This window comes from Chelmon rostratus, chromosome 9, assembly GCF_017976325.1.
Source record: "Chelmon rostratus isolate fCheRos1 chromosome 9, fCheRos1.pri, whole genome shotgun sequence".
NCBI lineage: Eukaryota > Metazoa > Chordata > Actinopteri > Chaetodontiformes > Chaetodontidae > Chelmon > Chelmon rostratus.
In genome coordinates, this window is record NC_055666.1 from 11,782,729 (window position 1) to 11,788,872 (window position 6,144).

The following is a 6,144-nucleotide window of genomic DNA, read 5'->3' on the forward strand; positions in this document are numbered from 1 at the left end:
AATTGGATGGTGGGATTGAAAGTATTCATCACAGAGTTTCGTGAGTGGAGGCATAAGAGGAGAGGCCTGATTCAAGGTTACTTCTTTTACTCAGAGCACTTGTTAGAAGAAAAGTTATCATGTGCAGTAGTTCAGTTGATTCTCACTCGGATGTGATGTGACAGGCACCCTCCCTTGCCCTTTTTTTAATCTTACTGGGGGCTTTTTAAGGAAATGACTCAGTTCTCATTATGTAGTTTCAAAGAACCAGAGTTGTGATCAGTGGAAAGGAAGATGTCTAATGCAATAAGATAAACCGAGGGGTTTTATTGTGACATGTGGCAAAGATACTGAAGGAAACAGCGTTGCGTTCCAAATAAAATCTTCCATAATTTTGGGCCAAAACAAAATCAATTCTTATCAGTTTCCTGTGTCTTCCGTTTTTTTTTATCTGATGATGGGATTTGTATAAGAACAGCAAGCAGACATTGCTCATGACCGTAAAGAGATGTGGATTTATTGCAACAATATATCTCAGAAAATGCATTTAGTTGAAATGGAGAGCTGTGTCCACAGCAGATGCCCAGCAGTCTGTTTTTGGGAGAACTTAAGTATTCAGTAGGCTCAACAAGCTGTTCTTCTGAGCAGATTGGAAGCGGCGAAAGTCAGAGTTATGGGTGAACAGATCTTTCTCCATCCTGCCACATTAAAGCGAGGGTGAACCAGTGAAGAAATGTCACAAACAGGTCTATCACTTCCCACTGCACGCCACCACCTTTATTCTGAGTTGGTGTGGATTGGTCACATGCAGGGGAAGTGTTATGAGAAGCGAATCACAGCTCCACGCCATGGCCACATCTCCCCGCCCGTCTCTTCCTCTCAGTAAACACCAGGCGAGGTGGCCAACACTGATAAGCCTCCTGATGATCAATAGCAGCCTGTGGCTCCTGATCACTTGGAGGCAGAGATTTAGAAATGTCTTGCCTTGGGTTGAGGGGGATGGTGGCTGAAGCATCTGATCATTACCAATCATAGCATCCTCCTCCTCCTCTGCATAGACGGTGCCTTGTGTTCTCTACTTTGAGCTCTAATCAATTGAAGTCACAATTCTAAGAGAGAGACGGGGAGGATGATTAGCTCAGAGATTAGACATAAATGGAGCTGTGGGCCTTTGCTGGTTTGTGGGACTATCTCTCACTTCAGCTAAAGTTTTAATTTAGGTCTAATAAAGGAAATCTGTGGGTTCACATGTTGTTGACGACTGGCACTACCAGGCGAGAGTGGATAGTAAAATCAGCTGTAATGAAAAGCGAGCTGTCTGCCTAACGCTCTGGGTAGGTTTCATCCAGAGGTTATCAGAGACCTGGTGGTCCATCTGATGAGCAATCCTGTTCTCTGGCTTCTTCCATTAAGTTTAGGTGAATAGAAAATAGAATGATGTAATAGCCTTTCCTCCAACTTCTGATTCTTTATTGATTGTCATGTTCGTCCTCCCACTTTTTCCCCTCACGGATCCTTGATTGACTGCCAGGCATTAGGGAACATAAAGGTAATGTGGTGGGGTGGTGTGCTGAAATGTATATTTCATTCCATAGCTCAAAAACTGCAAACCACTGTCCCTCCAATATCTGAAAACAACACAGTGGTGAAAATACAGCCACTCTGGATTGAAACTGTCATTACAGCCATATGAGATAAAAAAAAAGAAATATAAAAGTTAGACAATCCTCCCTTTAGCAAAAAAATGCAAAAATCTCCTTTTTCTGACCTTCTTCATTCCCGAGTAATTAATTTGTGTGCGGTCTCTTACCTCACACATATGCCACACAGCAGGTCTTAATTGCACAATGTGTACCCAAGTGTAGTGTAACCCAAGCCACTTAAGTGCTATGTGTTGCTTGCAGATGTTGATGGATCAGTTAAGAACCTTGGGAGCATGATAGCTCAGCCGCATGCAACCAGGATATTGCAGCAGATTTCAAAATGTTTGAGTGCCTGTGAGCAGAGGTTCAGGTTGCCCCTGTGAGAAATCAAATCAGTCAGGAAAGCAATTCATTCAAAGGCAAACCACTGGACCAAAGGCTCACACACACAGCAGAGGAGCTGAGACTGAAATACGAGGACGCAGAGAGGCTGCTTGAAGTTTTGTGCGATTGCTGATCAAACAAAAGGAAGGCGCTGCGGGAGAGGGCGGGACAGGGTAAGAGCATGGGTCTGCATGCACACGACACGTTGAACTTACTGAGTCTGGGTCGCTGATGGACACTTGCTCTGAAAAGCGCACTTTAGGCGGGTTGGTTCGCAGGCGGGCCTTTTTGGCTGCACTTATGAAGGCAGACTTAGGTGACTGAGGATGAGGAGAGAGAGAGAGAGGAACTCTTGAATCAGCTTGAAAGAAGAGACGTAAATGAGAGAAAAGCCCCTGTGACTGCCAGTGCTGAAGAAACGTGTGATGGAGAGCTGGCTAATGCTGCTGCAATGCGACAACTGCAAACCTGCTTCCAACATGAAACTAAAAGTTAAAATAGTTTTAAATTGTTGTCCTTGTTGCAGCCAATGATTATTGGCTGCTACGAGACAACACATAAGCCAATCCCTGCAGAACTGCTGAACTCATAATAGAAAAGAACACTCTAGGTCTGAAATTATGACATGAAAGAAAAAAATGTGATTTAAATTTATTTGCATTTTCATCTTCTAAAAATATCCAGTACCAGTTAGATGGCTAAATAAACGGTATATTTCTATTTCGTCTATATGGATGGATGCACACACACGACATCTGTTCAATAAGGTCTCATTTAGGTGTTTATGTGCCTACATGGAGCTGCTCTGAGAGAGGTTACCAGAAAAAGAAATTACTCTAATGTGTAGTCATGGCCATGCATACTAATGTATGTCTGCACTGCATTAGGCTGCACTGTTGGAACAGGATACTGTATGTATGTTTCTGTATGACTCAGAGTGACAGCAGAAGTGTTAAGGCTGCTGAAGAGTGAGAGACATCCTGAGGGAGAGGAAGATGAAAGAGAGCGAGTGTCCCAATATACTACCTGATGGGGCTGCAGCACAGTGAGAACTATAGTGTCTTTGCAGCGTCTATGGAGAGACAACAGAGAGTGGAGTGGGTTAGATAACGCCACGTACAGCATGGTATTTGGAGAGCTTCTCCGGGTTTATATCTGCCATTTCCTCGCTGTCCTTCAGCTGCAAAAGGACTGACTCGTCCACAGGTTTGTGTTGATATAACGCATCACCAGCAATAAGAAACAGTTTGTTCCTTTTGATCCACCCCCTTTACCCGTGTCCTCTTTACTTCCACTTGCCCGTGTGGCCGGTCCCCTGGCCCGTACCCGCCTCCTCCCCTCCCCCTCCCGGGACAGTAAAGGATGTTACCTTACAAGGTCTATGACTCTCTCTCGGGGCGCGTCGCTCACCGTCTCCTCGTTAATGGCCAAGATCTGGTCTCCAGGGAGAAGCTTGCCAAAGGAGGGGCCGTCTGCAGATGAGATGGGACACACAGCCAGCATACAAAGTCATATACATCCAGTAAAAAGCAAAGTTTAATTTGAGTCATTGTAGGATGTGCTTAAAGTACCATCACTCTCCCTGTATGCTCGCTTTCTCACACACACACACACACACACACTAACCAGCAGAGACGGAGCGTACAATGACAGGCCTCTGGCTGCCTGCAATGAAGCCGAAGCCTTGAGTCGGGTGGCGCTGGATGGTGACCTGTCGAGCTGAGGCAGGACTTAGGGTACCACTGTCCATACCATCCTGGCTCTCCTCTAACATTACAGAGCTGCAGAGCACACACACAAACACAGAAGTAAAAATAAAAGTCCGAGTGCATTTTTAAAATGAGGACTGTTCTCAGCTCCCATCACGCAGAGCACCGTGTACCTGTCACATGCGTTCGTGTGTCCATCCTGGACCTTGGCCATCCCCTGAGAGGAGGGAGCAGCATGGGACAGGGTCGCACTGCAAAGGCCGTCCTCTGTTTCGCAATCATTCACCTGCACAGGAGAAAGGAGGAGACAAAAGGAACGCAAGCAAAGAAATAAGATACTCTGCTTTCTGCACAGCAAAAATGCTCTTTTAGCATCTTGTTTGAAATTGCAGCACATCTCGAAAGTGTGCAGCTTAAAAATGTAACATTCAAGATTACGGCCCCAGACATGTTGTACTGTCAACAAGCAGTACTTTGCTCTCAAGTTTCTGTGTTGTGTTGAAAAAATGCCCAGGATGGAAGTAAAAATGTAGGCATGTTCCTTGCTAAAAGCAGCTGACATTTGAGGCCTGCCTTTAGAGAAGCTGCAATTATCAGGGAACTATAACATAATGCACATAGAGCATGTAACACATTAGGGTCTCTGAGTCTGCCAGCCTCTTCCAGTGTGGACCAAGCTACTGCTGTGAACCACACATGCTCTTTTACAGATGCCTGTGTGGGAGGCAGTGAAAGCAAGATTACTGAAAGACTGTGTTACTGTGTATGTGTGTGTGTGTGTGTACACATGAGACGTGAGTTTCTCTGTTTGTGGCAGAAAAATGACTGAAAGAAAAATGGATGGAAATGATTGTGCGAAGGGAAAGAGAGCCAGATATTGATTCTCATATCTGTGATCTAGGACTGATGATTGCTGACTAAAGATGAGACACTGATTGTGATGTTAATGGCGCAGATGGGCTGAAACAGAGAGAGACAGATAAAGAGCGTGTCACTACTGCTCTGGATTATTATGCAGGGATATACTGTCGAGAGCAAATACCTTTCTGAGTGCCACAGGCAGAGAACAAACTGTCAGTAACAGGAGGCTGAGTCACATTAGTCAATAGTTCAGATTCATATTCTTGTCACTTGTTGTTTCTGATAACAGTGGCTTATGTGGGAGCACGGCTCATTTACAATTCCAGTGATGCATTACTGATCTCTACCTTGTGACATGGTATCAGATGAGGGTTGATGTATCGTAGATAGGTTTCATATTGAGCTCGGTCCCTGGCTAAAAATCCATTACAATACATGTGCTTTGAATTTCAATTACACTAATGATTTAAAAAGATTAGATTTGAATAAAAAAATTCTGTATTCAATATTCGGCTAGCTTACAAAGGATCATCTGTCTGCATCAAAGGTGCACAGCGGTGAGGAATGATGCTGCACCAGCTGGTTCTGCCGCTAAAAAGCATTACGTGTTTTTGATTGAGAATGATTATTTTCTCCTTTGAGTCTCCCCATGGATTCTGACTGTGCACTTCTCTCCCCATTTTATTCTCCTTCTTCTTCTGCCCCCCTAATGTCTTTCTCTTTCCACCATCTGTCTCCCCCTTCCCAATTGCTGGGAGGAAACCCATCCTGGTGGATCTGCGAAGAGGTGTCAGCCGTTCGTCAGGTGTGTGTGATTGGTGTGTGTCATTACAAATGCCAGTAACTCCTAAGCACCTCTTCTTCAGTGAAGAGGAGCCAAGATTTGTGACCTCAGCAAGGAGACAAGTCTTTTTGTACCCATGAAGTTCAAAGAGGAAAACTGAAATACAGCTGAAATGTGCAGTGCCGCCAACACCATCATTATACTAGCACATGCGACTGTTATTGAATCGGAAATAGAGGGATACATGTGTCTGTTTTTACAGCTTTAAATGCTCAACTTAATTCAGAGATGGGTTTTGGCATTCAAAATAAGCGAACTGAACAGAAGGGAGAGCGATGAAGGTAGCCGGGGGACACTGAAGCTTACGCGTCTGCAAAGATAAACAGCCATTCAGCAGAGGGGCCGACCTTTTACAGAGAGAGGACGCCAAGGAATTCTGTCAAGAAATGATCCCCAAGGGCATCGGCAGGCCTGCACGTTGCTATGACGACAGCTCTCGGCAGCTTGTTGGAGCTCGGGTGGACGGAGGGATGGTGGGTGGATGAGAATAGTGATGGGGCCACACGCTCTCCTATCACCCTGCAGCCACTGTGGCCAGATGCCATCGTTTCCTCGGGCAGCAGAGGTCAGGGCGTCACATACCTGCTCTGCTCCAGTGTCCCAGTCTGCACAGGCTCAGCAGGCCTCAGGGTCTGGGAAGAATGACCTTTTATTTATTGTCCTCCCAGACCTGCATTCTAGCCGGTCTATCTTTATCTTGGTGGAGTGCTGCATTTCATACAGC